Source organism: Podarcis vaucheri (genome assembly GCF_965113315.1).
Source record: "Podarcis vaucheri genome assembly, chromosome: 6".
Taxonomy (NCBI): Eukaryota; Metazoa; Chordata; class Lepidosauria; order Squamata; family Lacertidae; genus Podarcis; species Podarcis vaucheri.
In genome coordinates, this window is record NC_138764.1 from 103,568,219 (window position 1) to 103,588,038 (window position 19,820).

The 19,820-nt window shown below is 45.0% G+C and overlaps 1 protein-coding gene across 3 annotated transcripts in view; it reads left to right on the forward strand.

The window, feature by feature from the left end:
- Positions 1 to 11,231: 11,231 nt before the first annotated feature.
- SNPH (syntaphilin) overlaps positions 11,232 to 19,820 on the forward strand; it is a 48,736-nt gene continuing 40,147 nt past the window's right edge. For all 3 annotated transcript variants that reach the window (XM_082226118.1, XM_082226119.1, XM_082226120.1), the window contains exon 1: positions 11,232 to 11,349. The gene's annotated coding sequence lies outside the window, so the exon portion shown is untranslated. The remainder of the gene's footprint in view (positions 11,350 to 19,820) is intronic.

Sequence of the window (19,820 nt, forward strand, 5' to 3'; positions counted from 1 at the left end):
ATTAGATGACTTTCAAAGTCCGGGCTTCCCATTCAGGGCCGAGATCGCTCTGGAGAAGAAGCTGTTCTTAAGACGGCTCTGTCTTGTCCTCATCGTCCTGTATCTCCGTCCCGACGGCAAGAGCTCGAAGAGACAGTGACCAGGATGTGATGGATCTTTTACTATGTCCAGTGCCTTCCTATGGCACCTTGTGGCATAAATCTGCTCTAAGGTGGAGAGTGGGCAGCCAACAATGCTCTCTGCTGCCTTAACAACTCTGCACAACCCCATCCTGTCCTGGGCAGTACAGCTTCCATACCACACACATAAGCCATAAGTGAGCATGCTCTCAATGGCACAGTGATAGAAGGCAAGCAGCAGTTTCTGCGGAAGATGGTTTTTCCTTAGTATTCTCAAAAAATACAGTCTCTGCTGCGTCTTCTTCACAAGCCCCCTTGTGTTGACACTCCAGGACAGATCCTCTTGTAATTCAATGCCCAAAAATCTGAACATTGTTACCCTCTCCACACAGACCCCATCAATCAAAAGTGGCTGGACGTTGCTCTTCTGTCTCCTGAAGTCCACCACAAGCTCCTTTGTCTTCCTTGTATTTATGAGCAAATCGTTAGCTCTGCACCACTCTGTCAGCCGCTCCACCTCATCTCTATAATCCGTTTCACCCTCCCTAATATAGGTGGTGATAGAGCAGTACCCACTACAAAGGCTTTAGTGAATGTGTGCTGATCTGGACTAGGTTTGCCTGCTCATGTCAAAGAGTAGCACTAAGGGCATCTACACTGCACTTACACTCCTCATCTGTTCTTCTGAAAAGTCTGAGAAAAGGCAGACAAACCACAGGGAAATGCAGGATGAGAATGAATTGTTGACAGCATTGTATAAAGGTAAAGGTACCCCTGCCCGTTCGGGCCAGTCTTGCCAGACTCTAGGGTTGTGCGCTCATCTCACTCTATAGGCCGGGAGCCAGCGCTGTCCGCAGACACTTCCGGGTCACATGGCCAGCGTGACAAGCTGCATCTGGCGAGCCAGCGCAGCACACGGAACGCCGTTTACCTTCCCGCTGGTAAGCGGTCCCTATTTATCTACTTGCAGCCAGAGGTGCTTTTGAACTGCTAGGTTGGCAGGTGCTGGGACCGAACGACGGGAGCGCACCCCGGCGTGGGGATTCGAACCGCCGACCATGCGATTGGCAAGTCCTAGGCGCTGAGGTTTTACCCACAGCGCCACCCGCGTCCCTTCAGCATTGTATAGAAGCCCCTATAAAAAGTGAGCGAATGAAACATGGTAATTGATTCATCCGGACAGGAAGCATCTACAGGGATAACGCAGTTGCAGAATTACAGTGGTGCCCCGCAAGACGAATGCCTTGCAAGATGGAAAACTCACTAGACGAAAGAGTTTTCCGTTTTGGAGGTGCTTCGCAAAACGAATCTCCTTTGGGCTTGCTTCGCAAGACGAAAATGTCTTGCGAGTTCCTGCGGGGTTTTTTCCCTCCCCTCCCTTTTTCTAAGCCGCTAAGCCGCTTATCAGCTGATCCGATAAGCCGCTAAAAGCCACTAATAGCGCTAATCCGCTAATCCGTCAATGGGCTTGCTTCGCAAGACGAAAAAACCGCTAGACGAAGAGAATCACAGAACGGATTCTTTTCATCTTGCGAGGCACCACTGTAGTGCCTTCATTCTTTCTTGGAATGAAGACTTCATTGCTTGCCAGCTATATACAGCACACAAAAGCATACCTAACAGCCAATTTACATAATCTGAGATGCACTCTAGAATATGGTCTGACTGTTTCAGTTCGTGCAAAAAAAAAATCAAAAAAAAAAAATCGGCTCACAAAGTGTTGAAGGCAAGGCATATTTGGCAAACATTTAGGGTTCCACCAGCTGTTCCACTAGGCCTTTGGTCAGGACACAGCCTGACTCCCTCCTTTGACAATCTTCACAGAACTTTAGCCTAATGGTTGCCATCAATTTGAGTTGAGTTAATTTTAATGAAGTGATTTTAGAATGCTGTATTATTTTATTGTTGTTAGCCACCCTGAGCCCGGTTTCGGCTGGGGAGGGCAGGATATAAATAAAATTTATTATTTATTATTGTAGGAATTGGACCCAAATTTGAAACACATCAACAAAGATGAGTATGTAGCATACTCATCTTTTTACAAGTCCTGAAATACACAAGTGCTGAAATAGTTCCCAATTCTACTTAACAAGACCTGGCTTACACACACAGTAGAATGGGTTGGTAGAATCCTGAGGTGGTAGAGTAAAGTTTACCACTTCAATTTGTAGACCACAGGTGCCTTTTAAACTTCTGCACATGAAGCTCCCTGCAAGTAAAAAAACAAGACACTTGCTATGGTACTTTCCTATTTGCAGGGAGACCGGGGGGGGGGGAGAGAAGCATTCAAAAATGTTATTCCTGGACCCCTACCTGAAGTGATGCAGTCTATTCTACTGCCTCAAAACTCTACCACCTCATTTTGTGGTATACGTAAACCAGACCTAAGAAACGGAAAGCAAGATGGGCCTATATTAGGATGCAGAGCTGTGTATATAATAAGAGACAATCCAGTTTTTAGCAGCACTGGTTTACTGCTTTGGTTGCATTTGGGAAACCATTGTGATTGGGGCCAAACCTGCCATATCTGCCATTCCTGGCTTCTCCCTATTATGAGTCAAACTAGAAGGGACCTCAAATAAATGTTTGAATCTCATACTTGGGATTCTCTTTTATCTTTCCCGTTATCTTGGAGGAGGCACATCCCAAACATGGAGTTCATAAACATGTTTAGTGTCGCATCTAGGTTAAGAAAGTGGCAGGGGATGCACAATGTATTTCTGTGAGCAGAAATATACCTATTGTGTGTTTCCTGGCCAACGCTCCAATCTCAGCTATATCTGCTTCATGCATCTAATGAATTGAACTAGATAGTCCATGAAAGCTTACACCATTATAAATTTGTTAGTATTCAAGGTGCAAGACTTCCTGTTTTTCAGAATAATGATGTTGCCTTGCTTGCTTTAAAATACACTCCAGAAATTCCAGGTAGTTTCTTTGTATATATGCCAGTAGCATTTTCTAAAAGTATAATGCCGAGAGAAAGCATTGAACCAAGTGAGCCAATTTTTTGAACTGAAAGTCAACATGACAAAAATTAGGTGAGAACATCTATGCTTCCCCATAAAGCAGGATTCAGAATGTGGCATCAATGTGTCTAGTGGATCCTCATTTAAAGCAAACAAAATAAGCTCTTCTAAGCCCTTGCAAGACCTCCAGGAAGGCTCTTCATTAATGCTTTTTTACAAATTCTAATTTGCACTTCTGGTAGCTACGGCCTGGTTTGTTATTGCCCTTATGTCATTTCACTCTGGAAGCAAGAGGGTTCTTCTGTTCTAACAGGTTACTTTTCTATTCACTTCAAGAGTCTTCATGAAATTGCTGGTAAGTATTCCTCAGTCTTGACTGGTACCCAATTTCATATGCCTCTGAGAGTGAACTGTAGTTACTGGGTGAGTCGTGAGTGTATGAGGAAGGATGTGGGGGAATTTATGGAAAGCAACCAAAAATTAAATCAGTGTTTCACCCTTTCCCACTAATAGGTAGAGAATGATGATGTTGTATGTGAACAATTGGGTTGCATTTGGTATTTTCCTTGGAGGCTGGTGATAATAGGATGTGTTGCTGATTTGTAGAGGATGTGCGTGCAGAGGTAAGAATCATAGAATCGTAGAGTTGGAAGAGACCACAAGGGCCATCGAGTCCAACCCCCTGCCAAGCAGGAAACACCATCAGAGCACTCCTGACATATGGTTGTCAAGCCTCCGCTTAAAGACCTCCAAAGTAGGAGACTCCACCACACTCCTTGGCAGCAAATTCCACTGTCAAACAGCTCTTACTGTCAGGAAGTTCTTCCTAATGTTTAGGTGGAATCTTCTTTCTTGTAGTTTGGATCCATTGCTCCGTGTCCGCTTCTCTGGAGCAGCAGAAAACAACCTTTCTCCCTCCTCTATGTGACATCCTTTTATATATTTGAACATGGCTATCATATCACGCCTTAACCTCCTCTTCTCCAGGCTAAACATGCCCAGCTCCCTTAGCCATTCCTCATAAGGCATCGTTTCCAGACCTTTGACCATTTTGGTTGCCCTCCTCTGGACACGTTCCAGTTTGTCAGTGTCCTTCTTGAACTGTGGTGCCCAGAACTGGACACAGTACTCCAGGTGAGGTCTGACCAGAGCAGAATACAGTGGCACTATTACTTCCCTTGATCTAGATGCTATACTCCTATTGATGCAGCCCAGAATTGCATTGGCTTTTTTAGCTGCCGCGTCACACTGTTGGCTCATGTCAAGTTTGTGGTCAACCAAGACTCCTAGATCCTTTTCACATGTACTGCTCTCAAGCCAGGTGTCCCCCTTCTTGTATTTGTGCCTCTCATTTTTTTTGCCCAAGTGCAATACTTTACATTTCTCCCTGTAGAATCGTAGAGTTGGAAGGGACCAGAGAATCAACCCTCATGCAATGCAGGAAGATGCAGGTGACCCACAAGGGGATCAAACCCGTAACGGTACGATACGATAATCTTTATTGTCATTGTCCCATACAGAACAATAAAATTGGGTGGGGGGGAGAATCTACATAAGACATTCAAAACCAACAAGCCTGCTATCCCAGCTATCCCAGCTTGGTTAGCTCCCTAAAAACTCTGATATCCCATTTTTAAAATACAATATACTCCCATAGAGACTCCTTACACTGCATTTAAAACCAAAATCGCATTTGGATAGAAACTGCTTCTCAGGCTGCTATTCCTAGTCTTTATAACCCTGTACCTTCTTCCAGAAGGCAGAAGCTGAAAGAGATCATTTCTGGGGTGCGTACTACCCTTGGTGTTATCAGCACCCCCCTCTAACCAGCTGAGCGAAGAGTATAGAAGTCCACAAAACGGACACGGAAAGTCCCAAAACTTAGATAAGGAACTCTTTAAGTAGGCAATAGAACATTTTTTTCAGCGTTAGAATATAGCAGGCATGCCCAACAGGTCGATCACGATCTACTGATCTCTACCCTCAACAACTCTGGCTCCTTCGATGACAATGGGTTGATCACTGCCAGTTTTTATACTGTGAGTAGATCGCAGTCTCTTGGGAGTTGGACGTGCCTGGGATAGAGCAAATGCAGTGGTTAAAATAATTAATTAATTTTAATACATTAAAAACCTGACAGTACCAAACTATTGAAGGCTTTTCACCAAAGCCAGACTAAACGTCTTTCCTTCTGCAGTGTTGGATGGCAGGTTGAGAGGAGTTCCCTGCAAGGACAGACTTTGCTCGTGTGCTCAAAACATCGATTCCATAAAACATATTCTGTTGCATTGTGCAAAATATGAGCAGGCCAGGGCTGAGCTGATATTACCCTTGCTGGTACCTTTCCCGGGAAAATCAGAGGCTCACTATGTCAGGTTCCTATTGGAAGACCGGATAAATGCTAGAACATTAGCAGTGGCCAAGTTTTTATCGGTGGTTGCAAGAACAAATGATCCCTATATTCTGAACAAAATGCTTGTTTAACCTGGAGGTAGGCTGTATGAATTGTGTATTGCTATGATTTGTTGGGTCTCTGGACCGTAATAAAGACTGATGATGACATAATTGTATGTTTGGTAGTATGGTGTAGCTAGGGCTGCCATACGTCCGGATTTCCCCGGACATTCCCAGGATTTCAAAGGTGTAACTGTATACCGTCCTTTACCTGTAGATCCCAGGGCAGTTTCTTTGGGAGGAAATGTGGACTAGAGATAACAACAACAACCACACTTGGCTACCATTATTTGAGTGTCCTTTGTTTTTCCCCCAACCAGTGTGGTAGCAGAGCTGAAAGGCTGCTCAAAAAGATCAGAATAAAAAAATTCCTTCCAGTAGCACCTTAAAGACCAACGAAGTTAGTTCTTGGTATGAGCTTTCGTGTGCATGCACACTTCTTCAGATACACTGAAGAAGTGTGCATGCACACAAATGTGTGTATCTGAAGAAGTGTGCATGCACACGAAAGCTCATACCAAGAACTAACTTCGTTGGTTTTTAAGGTGCTACTGGAAGGAATTTTTTTATTTTGACTATGGCAGACCAACACGGCTACCTATCTGTAACCAAAAAGATCAGAACAGTGCAGGAGAGGATAGCACAGTATGGGATGCATACCGAAAAGTATCAGCCAGTGACACGGGGCTGGGGCGGGCAGGAAATGAGTGTCGTCCGTGTTAGGAGATGAAGATCAGCAGGGGGCTTGCCGCAAGGGGAAGGAAAATGCCCTTGAACTCTGCAGTAGCTGGAACAATACAGTAGCATAGAACGAAACACTGGCAGAACACTGTACTGCCGGAAACTGCACAAAACGAAAAATAAGCGCACAGGCTGATTTGTTGCTTTCATAATGCCGTTGCATTTTGCTCTCTCTCTTGTAGGGTTTCCCGTTTGATCCTTAGCTACAAATTATCCTGAGTTCTCACAGTGTGATGCTGGCTCGCTGAAAAACCACAGGCAGCTTCTGGCGGATGTGTTAGGTGATGGTTTTCTGAAGGTGCCGGGTGGGTGGGAGGAGACGGGATACTATTCTGTTGCATCACAAGGGGGTGTCATACACCAGAGAATGAGGATGAACACATTTGAAAAGGGAGGGGGACACCTGGTGGGTTGCAGTTTTGAGCAGAGAAATGGCTGGCAGGCGGAGGAAACATTCACTGCTGCCTCCTCCGCTTCTCTTCTCCAAGTCTCTCCTTCTGCCTACAGCTTTTCCTCCTCCCCAAAAAAGCCATTTAGTTACCATGGAACACTTTTGCATGTAACATGTAGTCTGTCACATCAGTTGGCACCTTTGGGATAATCTTACCTTGTGGGGCTGGAGATAAAAGGAGGAAATGCAACAATAACCTTTACAGAGCAAGGGTATCAGAGAATCCTCTAGCCCCCAAAAAACTTAGGTAAAGGTAAAGGGACCCCTGACCATTAGGTCCAGTCGTGGCCGACTCTGGGGTTGCACGCTCATTTCGCTCTATAGGCCGAGGGAGGCCCCAATTTTTTAGTACTACAAAAAAAAAATCTTTAGAGGGGAAAATAATCTCCAGTGTATACTGTGGGCACTGAATGCTGACACTGGGGAAAATTGGGATAGGATGGGAAATCATCTGGGATGCATAGTGCATTTATCTTGGAAGAGGGCATGAGTGGCACTTCAATAATTTGTTGCAAGTCCTATTTTATTTCTATTAATAACTGCAAAAGATTAGCTGAGTAGGAAGAGCAGCAGGATCCTGTGGTGGATGAAAAACTTATTTACAGTAGCCTAAGTTTTATGGGGGACGCGGGTGGCGCTGTGGGTTAAACCACAGAGCCTAGGACTTGCTGATCGGAAGGTTGGTGAAGGTTGGTGAATCCCCATGATGGGGTGAGCTCCCGTTGCTCGGTCCCTGCTCCTGCCAACCTAGCAGTTCAAAAGCACGTCAAAGTGCAAGTAGATAAATAGGTACCACTCTGGCAGGAAGGTAAATGCCGTTTCCATGCTCTGCTCTGGTTTGCCAGAAGCGGCTTACTCATGCTGGCCACATGACCCGGAAGCTGTACGCCGGCTCCCTCGGCCAATAAAGCGAGATGAGCACCGCAACCTCAGAGTCCGCCACGACTGGACCTAATGGCCAGGGGTCCCTTTACCTTACTTAAAGTAACACCCACTGAGTTCAATGGGGCTTATAGCTAAGCAGGTAAGTATAAGATTGCAACCAACCAAATATGTTATCAATGATTAGGCACCATTATTGTCTCAGACCTAATCAAACACATTTTTTAAAAGTATAGCTGTTAGCTGTTTTTTCTAAATGCTTAGCTGTTTTTTCTAATGCTCATTGTGAGATGTATTTTCGACAAATACCCAGACAGCTGCAGAATATGCAGTGAGGGAATCATGGCTATAGCCAGGGGGGGCAGCTGCCCCCATCAAGTAAAACAATAGAAATAACTAACTGACCAATCGCAGACGTTCTGCCCCCCTAACAAATGTCCCGCCTCCCTCCACAAAAATCCTGGCTATGCCCATGGAGGGAATTCAAACACAATTGTCAGCTGTCCTTTTAAGTGAGTTCATTGTGTTGCTGCATCTTTTCCTTAGCAAATAAAATGTAACTGACCTTCTGCCTTATACATACTGCATTATAAATATCACCATCAGTTTCATTTACATGGCTCCCTGACTTTCTGGAATAATGGAGCAGCTATTAAATGATAACAAAGCCCCATTAACTTGTACGTTAAACCATTTAACAGAGAAAATGAGAAAGGAAGGGTGGGGAAAAGTTACATTTCACTGCCCTGCCCTTCTCTCTCTCATATATATATATATATATATATATATATATATATGCTTTCGTAGATTTTCACGGGTACAGGAATGCAGGTTTTGGTGTCTTCGGGTGTCTTACACGGGAAGACACCCGAAGACACCAAAACCTGCATATATATATATATATATATATATATAGAGAGAGAGAGAGAGAGAGAGTTGTAGATCACTCTTCATCCCAAAGGATTCCCAGATGGTGTACAAGAGGCATAATATATATATGTATATATTCTTACTAAATACAATAAAATAGCATTCATTAGCAAATGAGAGGCAGCAATAAACCTAATATAAGAACTGTAGGGCACATTGAGGCAGCCAGCCCTTGGGGACATAAATAATAGATCATTTAATTTAAAATTTCTGGAGTCCATTTGTTGGAACAATCAAAATATTGCAAAATAGTGTGCAGGTTCTTTAGAGCACAGGGAAGAATTTTCTCTTTGAACTCTTCAAAGATGAGTCCTGTCAAGAGGCTTTTCTATACGGCTTGACCACCTAATCCTAGCCAGAGTTGAGCATGCCTAAACCCATTGATTTCAGTGGCCTTGTGCCAGCCTATCTCTTTATAGGATCCGATTGCCAGACTTTACAGAAGTTCTGTGCTTTGTGCACTAACCGTGCTTAGTGGAAATACACCGGTGTTCAGAAAAGTGTTTCCTATAGGAACCAGGAATTGTGAAGGATGCTTTAAAAACCCACGTGTGCACATGTGCGTTTCTGAGCCCTTATTGGTCAAAGCTCCCAAGGCACACTGGTTTAAGGATGTGGTGGTGTCTGTTGCTCACGGTGGGAAACACTGATGATGTCCTAGTGTTGCTGTACTCATTATAGTTGTTGCACAAAGTGTGGTGGCACCACTCTTGTCCAGAAAACCAGAATAGGGTTGCCATTGTTTAAAATTTAGCAAAACAACAACAACAAACCTATGGTTACGTGGAACATTCTCAATAAGCACACAAAACGCAACCGGCTGTACTTTTGAATAAATAAGGTATTCATTGTAGTATCAATTCGTAGATTTCAACAGAAGACTCAAAGTTCAACGAAAAAAGCGGAAGACCCAGTGGATCAGTTCATTCTCTAATCAGTTGATGCATAAGGTCCATACATGTATAAGTATCTATTCCACCTGTCTGTTCAAAGAGTCCAATAATTTACAGTTCCACAGAATCCTTTCACGGAGTCTAAGACAAGGATTTCCAGAATATTAGCCTTGTTTCGCCATCCTAGGCTTCATCAGTAGAACAGGCTCATATGTAATATTACAGGATAGTGGATCTTATAGCATAGTATATGAGTCTATTCTACTGATGAAACCTAGGATAGCGAAACAAGGCTAATATTCCGGGAAATCCTTGTCTTAGACTCTGTGAAAGAATTCTGTGGAACCGTAACAACCCTTCATGTAGATTATTGGACTCTTTGAACAGACAGGTGGAATAGATGTATGGACCTTCTGCATTAACTGACTAGAGAATGAACTGATTCACTGGGTCTCCTGCTTTTTTCCGTTGAACTTTATGAGACTTCTGTTGAAATATACAGATGAATAGCATACCTTATTTATTCAAAAGTAATAATAGTAATAATAATAATTTTTTATTTATACCCCGCCCTCCCCAGCCAAGGCCGGGCTCAGAGCGGCTTACAAGCAATAATAAAAACAAGATGAGTGATTACAACTTAAAAACAAAAATAAAATACAACATTAAAATAATGGAACATTAAAATATTAAAATGAAGCCTCATTGCAGGAGAAGGAAAAGAAAAAAGAAAAAGGGGGCGGAGGGAATCAAATTGGCTCCAATCCAAAGGCCAGGCGGAACAACTCTGTCTTACACCCGGTAACGTTTTGTGTACTTACTGTTTTAAATTTGGCTCCACTATTGTGGCTCTAACAGCAGCCTCTTGACCTGCAGAAATTACACACGTGAAGCTTTTTTTCATAGAATCCTAGAGTTGGAAGAGACCACAAGGGCCATCGAGTCCAACTCCCTGCCAAGCAGGAAACACCATCAGAGCACTCCTGACATATGGTTGTCAAGCCTCTGCTTAAAGACCTCCAAAGTAGGAGACTCCACCACACTCCTTGGCAGCAAATTCCACTGTCAAACAGCTCTTACTGTCAGGAAGTTCTTCCTAATGTTTAGGTGGAATCTTCTTTCTTGTAGTTTGGATCCATTGTTCCGTGTCCGCTTCTCTGGAGCAGCAGAAAACAACCTTTCTCCCTCCTCTATGTGACATCCTTTTATATATTTGAACATGGCTATCATATCACCCCTTAACCTCCTCTTCTCCAGGCTTTCTGGCATGCAGATGAAGTTATGGAAAAGCACTCCCGCTTGATTGATTGCGCCCAGAAGCAAGACCGGGTGACAATTCTCCCGAGCCAGCCCGGCGCGCCTCCAGCCGGCTTTTCACGATGCTGTCTCTTTAAGGAGGAAGTGCGGAGACAACCGCAAAGTACGCAGCTGCCTGGGCAGCTCAGCCGCCCTCCCCTCCCGTCGGCCCCAGCCGGAGAGAACAGCTCAGCCCAGCCGCCTCTCCCACAAGCCCTGCAAGGGAGAGCATCAAGCATGGAAGAAGAAATACGCACAGGTGATGATGATGCAGAGAGTTGCAGACGTTATCCTTTGGTTGTGGATACTCTTTTCTTTATTTTATTTTTGCAAAGGGTAGGGGGCATATTTAGGGTCTGGGAGGAATCTAAGGGGATCTAATCTCCTTGGGACCAATGATCCAGCTGGAACGCTTGGCTCTTATTTGCTCCCTGTTTTCTATTTTCCTTGGCCGGTGGCAGGTTGCTGATCCAGCCAGCTAGCTGGCGTCCTCATGCAAGTACCGCATTGGGGCTGCGCCCTCATCCAGCCTCCCCTCCCCAAGGTGTCACCAAGAAGAGGTTTGCTTTTGGAAATTACCCCGACTGCCCCACCCCACGACTGAGCTGTCTCGGGTAAGTACCGCGGAGAGATAATTTTTTTGCATCCTTCCTGGGAGGGATAGAGTGCGGGGCTGTTGGGTTTTGCAAATGTGCAAGGGATGGGGAGCAAGTCTGCGAATTTAGGGCATTCAGCCGCCACACATGTGGACCTCTTGTGCATGGAAAAGGGTTGAACATGCCTTCCCCACCCCCTACCCCTTTTTCTGCTGAAAACTTAAAAAGATGATCCATGAAGATGCTTTGCAAAGAGAGCGGCTGCATACCTGCGAGAGCCGGAAGGTGCTTCTCTGTGTCTGTCATTCTCCTCTTTTCCCCTCTTCTCCTCCCCCTCCATTAAGGGCAGGTAGGGAGAGTCTGCTCTGGATCAGACACACCCGTTGGCGAATACAGACAGACCCTGGCACCTCTCGCAGCACAGTGTAAATCTATGGTAGCTTCTTAAAAAATAATAAATGTTTTCCATCGTCATTGTTGCAGTCTCTTTGAGGTGAAACACATGAATTGGGCTGGCCCTGCAGGGTGTGTGGTGCCTTTTTGGTTTCTGTGTCCCCCCTCCATTCAAGGTCATTACTAGAACTCCTCCCTCACGAAATCATCCTGTTTCTTTTTGATTCCCCCCCTTAAAAAAAGATAGAATAGCACATGCCTGATTTTCTCAGATCCCCAAGCTTCTCCATCTTGAACTAAAAAGAGACTTACCGGTACGTTTGCAGCCTGGGCCTGTACCAAATCAAGGGCTCTGTACTAGGTAACATGCCTCTCTGCTCCCCCCCTTTTTATTTTTTTGCTCCATAGTGCTAGAATAGGGTATGTACTTGTGATCTCTACAAAGCATTATGCATCTTGATTTATGATATCTGATCTCCTGGGATCTCTTTCTCCGCCCCCCCCCCCATTATTCGGTTTGGAAATGTAATTTCATCTGGCCAGCCTGCTAGCCTTTGTTTCAAAGGCGTATGTCATCCTTTCTCCCATGTAATGTGGCATTTTTTCCTTCTGTAAACAGCAGTTTTCCGCCGCCTGTTATCTCTGAGCCTCCAGCTCTCCTTGGACCTCCCTTAAGAGGCTAGGTCCTTTAAAACACCCCGGTAATTAATATCGCAGGTGCACGGAGGATTCCCTTCCTACACATCTGCCAAAGAATAAACCCTTCCGCAAATCAGTGTTTTATGATAGCAATAGCAAGGGTGAGTTTTTATATGACAGGAGCACCAAGCTTGAGGCAGCCTAGTAGCCACCTACGGCTAGCCCAGAGGAGCTCGCTTCTTGTTGTTTAGTCATTTAGTCGTGCCCGACTCTTCGTGACCCCCTGGACCAGAGCACGCCAGGCCCTCCTGTCTTCCCCTGCCTCCCGCAGTTTGGTCAAACTCATGCTGGTAGCTTCAAGAACACTGTCCAGCCATCTCATCCTCTGTCGTCCCCTTCTCCTTGCGCCCTCCATCTTTCCCAACATCAGGGTCTTTTCCAGGGAGTCTTCTCTTTTCATGAGGTGGCCAAAGTCTTGGAGCCTCAGCTTCAGAATCTGTCCTTCCAGTGAGCACTCAGGGCTGATTTCCTTCAGAATGGAGAGGTTTGATCTTCTTGCAGTCCATGGGACTCTCAAGAGTCTCCTCCAGCACCAGAATTCAAAAGCATCCATTCTTCAGCGATCAGCCTTCTTTATGGTCCAGCTCTCACTTCCTTTTTTTGGATAGCAAAGAAAGGGGTTCGGTTGTCTCATGGCAGCCCACAACACAAACTATTGAGTTGTACTTTGCTTGCAGGGTCTCAAGTTATCCTAAATCACTGATATATATTTTTCCCCAAAGAAGGATTGGTGCAGAAGTTTCCTCCTCTTTCTTGCACTTCCCATCTTTTCATAACCCATTTCCCCCCAAATTCTGCCTCAGTTTTCACTAGAAGGAGGTGCAGCTGCAGTTATTATTTATTAACATGTTCCTTTCATCTCCTTATTTCAATCATTCTTATCTTTTTTATTTTTGCAATAGCATAAGTTCACAAATAAATGGAATTTACTAAAGAGACCAGAGCAATTGTGTGACTGCTGTTAGAATTTTGCAGGGAACAAAACTGGATAGCTTGAAAGACACCTCAAATGTTGTAGTTCAGCTCTTATACTGTCCCTCTCTTTTATGATTTGTGAGTCAGTGCTTGGGCTGCACCAAACAGCAGCATATTCTCATGCTGTGCAAACATGTCCTGAAAGAGTAACACACTTTTAAGACTGTGAGAAGCTGAGAAAATTTTCAGCAGAGATGGGCCCAAGATCTGAATGCAGACCCCCCCCCCAGGCCTTTCTCTCTGGCCATTGGAAGTGTGCCTTTTGCCACCTTCCTCTGTGCCCTCCTCAGTAACGAATTGTGATAATGGAGAGACCTTTGTGTGGCTGGTGTGTAGTCTGCTGTGTGAAGGTAAGAGTCATATCTCTTGCTTCATGTGCTTTTGCTTTTTGCCCTGCCCTTCTGTTTCCCCTTCTGCTAACCTTGGGTCCCCAGATGTTTTTGGCCTACAACTCCCATCACCCCTGACCACTGGTCTTGTGAGCTAGGGATCATGGGAGTTGTAGGCCAAAAACATCTGGGGACCCAAGGTTGAGAACCACTGCGCTAGATGATGACTATGTTTTGGAGCAGACAGCTTGAAAAATGCTGTATGTCTTATACTGCACACTCTTATACCTCCCCTTATTTGGAAGTCATCAGAGCTGTGCAATATCAGAACAAAACTAATGAAAGGAATGGGTTGTCTGGGTTGATGGGTGAAGATGTAGACCTGCATGCATCCAGGGAGCAAATAAATTTCTAAAAGTTCCAGAGAGATCGTGAGATGGCAGGACCTTGGCTAGGATGGGAAACATTGCAAGAGCTATTGTTGTTGTTTAGTCCAGTGTTTCCCAACCTTGGGCCTCCAGCTGTTTTTGGACTACAACTCCCATCATCCCTAGCTAGCAAGACCAGTGGTCAGGGATGATGGGAATTGTAGTTCAAAAACAGCTGGAGGCCCAAGGTTGGGAAACACTGGTTTAGTCGTTTAGTAGTGCCGACTCTTTGTGACCCCCTGGACCAGAGCATGCCAGGCACTTCTATCTTCCACTGCCTCCCACAGTTTGGTCAAACTCATGCTGGTAGCTTCGACAACACTGTCCAACCATCTCGTCCTCTGTCGTCCCCTTCTCCTTGTGCCCTCCATCTTTCCCAACATCAGAGTCTTTTCCAGGGAGTCTTCTCTTCTCATGAGGTGGCCAAAGTCTTGGAGCCTCAGCTTCACAATCTGTCCTTCCTGTGAGCACTCAGGACTGATTTCCTTCAGAATGGATAGGTTTGGTCTTCTTGCAGTCCATGGGACTCTCAAGAGTCTCCTCCAGCACCATAATTCAAAAGCATCAATTCTTCGGCGATCAGCCTTCTTTATGGTCCAGCTCTCACTTCCATACATCACTACTGGGAAAACCATAGCTTGAACTATACGGACCTTTGTTGGAAAGGTAATTGATGTCTCTGCTAGGGACGTTGCATGGTTTCCACCCAACCAAGCAAAGTGGAAATTGCATAAAGGTTGGAAACATAAACTCAGTGCTTATCAAGGGAAGAGGGCAAAAGATGAAGGATTGGAAGGAGGGGGTGGCCTTAAGCGAAGAAAGGGAAGTAGAAAGGCTGAGAGGGGAAGGAAGAGAGCATGAGAAGAGATTGGAGGTGTGTATCGCCCTTCTACAATGCTGTCACTCCTAGCTGGGGTTCATATATTGCTTTGAAATAACCAACCAGATCTTTGGCTTCATCAGATCTTCATAATTATCACGGTGGATGGCTCAGAACTTGTGGCAAACTCCGAAACCCCTGTTTCAAGCAAACTGTGGTCCAAAATTCCCTCCAAATAGAAGTCTGAGGACATAGTGGTCACATTAGGTGTGTCAGTGATGTCAGCCTTTCTCTTAAAAGGGCCCTGTTGAAAACTTGGCCCAGAATGGATCTTTCTGAGTTCTCCATTAGCTATGTTGGCTTCTGTTAAGCAGTTTCCTGCCCTCATATTGCCCAGGGAACTGCTCTTTGGTTGGCATCTGTGAATAAGTCTGGTGCACAACAGCTAAGGAAAGAAACAGAAAGCTGGTGTTGGACCTTCACGGAGGAGAAGCCCAGGCTTGAGCCAGCTTAAACGGGCCATGCTTAAAACCATAGACCTGGATTGCTGTCCTTATTGAAATGTCCTAAAGTAAGAACAGGCTATATAAATGTCATTGATCCAATAACAGCTCTCTTACACAGAGTCAGATCATTGATCTATCTAGCTATGTGTTGTCTATTCTGAACAGAAGCGATTCTCCAAAGCCCAGTCCTGGTATCTCACACCCATATTTAACTGGAAATGTCAGGGATTGATTTGGGGACCGCTTTGCATTTACAACATGCTGAACTGGTACGATGTAATTATTCTGAAACTAAATTTCCCTGTTCATTAATATTTTTTAATAGAACTATGGAATGTCAAGAAATGTCTTGACTTTTGTGCTTAACGATGCCTGTTGCTAAACAATACAATAATGACATTTCATACCTGTACAAAAATACATTTAAAGCTTAAAATACAATAAGATGTTTGTGATTTGTGCATAAATTGTATTGTTTTATATTGATAGTAGATGCATTATCTTTCATAATGAAAGAATCATAAAATGAGCTTACCTAGTTTAGCTTCTGTTTTAAGATTGGAATTTGTACCTAACGTGTTCTTAGGAGATACCTGAGCAAACTTTAAAAAAAAAAAAGATTTGAGCAGCATCCGAATAAACCATTTTTCAGTAGATCTGACACCTTGCCTAAACAGATTACTCTGTTACTGGTCGTCTCTTACAATAATTAGGAGGTCAAACCTTACACCAAAGAATAAACGGACATAAATCTGACATCAAGAATCACAAAACAGAGAAACCAGTAGGAGAACACTTCAATCTCCCAGGACATTCTATACAAGATCTCAAAGTAGCTGTTTTACTACAAAGGAATTTCAGAAATAGACTGGAAAGAGAAGCTGCTGAATTACCAAACTCATTACCAAACTTAAAACCATGGAGAGACCTGGTCTGAACAGAGACATTGGATTCTTATCTCATTATACATGACTAAGCCATCTTTCACCTTCTCACCCCTTGCCTTTTCCTGTAGACCTATTGCAGTCGTTAAGAGTCATCAACAGGCTCATCTCAGTTATCTGCCAATCTCCCATTCCCACCACCCTTCTGAGTAATACCCCTCCCCACCTTCTCACTATATAGAAGGATCTGGCAACTTCTGTTTCAGTGTATCTGAAGAAGTGTGCATGCACACGAAAGCTCATACCAAGAACTAACTTAGTTGGTCTTTAAGGTGCTACTGGAAGGAATTTTTTTATTTTGACTATGGCAGACCAACACAGCTACCTATCTGTAATAATTAGGATGTTTTTCTTAATCCTAAATCTGTTGCTAGCAGTTCAAGCCCAACTGGTCTGAGCACTGGTGGCATAATAATAGTTTCTGTTATTATCACTCCATGCCTGGGTTCAGGGTGCCATCCTGTGTTTGAACAGCAGCAATTTAGCATCCTTAAACTGAGGGGCTCAACCTGTCCCCCCCCCCAGCTATTCAGGATATAGCTGAAGAGCCTACAGGGTGGGTGGAATTTTCCCCTCTCATAATTCTGGAATCTGGGATAATCTAATGCATCATTGGATTACAGAGTTAGAAGGGACCTTAGAGGTTATTTGGTTCAATCCCCTGCCCCATTCAGAATCTGCAATGCACGGTGCAGCTATAGCCACTCAGTCTCTGCTTAAATGCCTGAGGTGAAGGAGAGACCACGCCTCCCAAGGCAGTCTGTAATAATAATAATAATTAATAATAATAATAATTTTATTATTTATACCCTGCCCATCTGGCTGGGTTTCCCCAGCCACTCTGGGCAGCTTCCAACAAAATATTAAAATACAGTTATACATCAAACATTAAAAGCTTCCCTAAACAGGGCTGCCTTCAGATGTCTTCTAAAAGTCTGGTGGTTGTTGTTCTCTTTGACATCTGGTGGGAGGGCGTTTCACAGGGTGGGCGCCACCACCGAGAAGACCCTGTGCCTGGTTCCCTGTAGTTTGGCTTCTCACAGTGAGGGAACCGCCAGAAGGCCCTTGGAGCTGGACCTCAGTGTTGGGGCAGAACAATGGGGGTGGAGATGCTCCTTCAGGTATACTGGACCGAGGCCGTTTAGGGCTTTCAAGGTCAGCACCAACACTCTGAATTGTGCTTGGAAACGTACTGGGAGACAATGTAGGTCTTTCAGGGCCAGTGTTATGTGGTCTTGGTGGCCACCCCCACTCACCAGTCTAATTGTTCCCTGTCAAATAGATTTTGCAGTCGGAAAAAGCCCAAGTCTGCTTCCCAGCAGTTTCCATCCATTGGTTCTGGTTCTGTCCTCTGTGACAACAGTTTATCCCATCTTCTGCATGCCAGCCGTTCATATATACCGTATATGAAGATCCCTATCTCCTCCGCCCCCATGAACTCTTTGTCAGGCTAAATGTACTTAGCTCTTTCAACTGATCCTCATACGATTTGGTTTCAAGACCTCTGACTGATGAGACATTTAGGGCCCCTCCAGACAACCTATTTAATTGAGCATTCATCCTGTTTTGCTTGTACAAGAGTTACATGGTAAGATTATCTCTAGCCTTTATTGAGCATTCATTCTGATCTGTTTATGGGCCAGTTATGTGACAATTAGCAATCATTCTGATTCGCTTGCAGGATGTTTACACATCTTCCCTTTAGTCATTCATTCATCCCTCCCACAAGTGCATTATCACATCACTTTTCAAACTACAAAAGTCCTTTTCTAGTGGATTTTTTGCACTAGGGGAAGCAGGGGGACCCGACTCCGAGGTGTGGTTTTTTAAGTCTAAAAATGAAGCAAAAGCCTCCACACTTGACCTCCTGGGTTCTCTAGAAGAGAAGAAGGGAACAGGGAGTGTGAGAGTCTGAGATTCACATGTGAACAAGGCCTGCATAAAGCTCTGAAAGTTTGGTTTTGCTTGACTTGGGACTCTTTTTGGTGCAGTATCTACTATTTTGTTTGTTTACTATGCATTTATTTATTTATACCCATCCCATCTGACTGGGTTGCCCCAGCCACTCTGGGCGGCTTCCAACAGAATATTGAAAATAGATAGAATCAAACATTAAAAACTTCCCTAAACAGGGCTGCCTTCAGATGTCTTCTAAAAGTTGTGTTGTTCTTTATCTTCTTGACATCTGATGGGAGGGTGTTCCACAGGGCAGGCACCACCACCGAGAAGGCCCTCTGCCTGCTTCCCTGTAACCTCACTTCTCATAGTGAGGGAACCACCAGAAGGCCCTCGGTGCTGGACCTCAGAGTTCAGGCTGGAGCTCCTTCAGGTGTACTGGGCCAAGGCCGTTTAAGGCTTTCAAGGTCAGCACCAACACTTTGAATTGTGCTCGGAAACGTACTGGGAGCCAATGCAGGTCTTTCAGGACCGGTGTTGTGTGGTTTTGGCGGCCGCTCCCAGTCACCAGTCTAGCTGCCGCATTCTGGATTAGTTGCAGTTTCCAGGTCACCTTCAAAGGTAGCTCCATGTAGAGCGCATTGCAGTAGTCCAAGCAGGAGATAACCAGAGCATGTATCATCACTCTGGCGAGACAGTGTGCAGGCAGGTAGAGTCTCATCTAGTGTACCAGATGGAGCTGGTAGACAGCTGCCCTGGACACAGAATTAACCTGTGCCTCCATGGACAGCTGTGAGTCCAAAATGACTCCCAGGCTGCGCACCTGGTCCTTCAGGGGCACAGTTACCCCATTCAGAACCAGGGAGTCCCCCACACCTGCCTGCCTCCTGTCCCCCAAGAATAGAACTTCTGTCTTGTCAGGATTCAGCTTCAATCCATTAGCTGCTATCCATTCATCCTCCAACTGTCCTTGCCAGTGGCGCAGCGTGGGGGGTGCAGGGGGGGCCGGCCACACTGGGCGCAACATCTGGGGGTTAGGGTTAGGGAGCGCAAATCCACGGGTTAGGGGGCGCAAATTACTTGCCTTGCCCCGGGTGCTGACAACCCACGCTACGCCACTGGTCCTTGCACAGAACATTCACCGCCTTCAGTGGTTCTGATTTGAAAGAGAGGTAGTGTTGTGTATCATTCACATACTGGTGAATACCCAGCCCAACCCCTCTGATGATTTCTCCCAGCGGCTTCATATCAATGTTAAAAAGCATGGGGGAGAGGATGGAGCCCTGAGGCACCCCACAAGTGAGAGCCCAGGGGTCTGAACACTCATCCCCCACCACCACTTTCTGGGCACCTCTTAAGATATAACCAAATTTTGCTTGATTGTTCCTGAGATTAAGGAGCATCCGTGTTTGGATACTGTTGGCTGCCATTTTGAATCAAGGTCATCCACATCATTTTATCTGTATGCGGCCATCCCATAGTTGAAACCATGCCGAAAG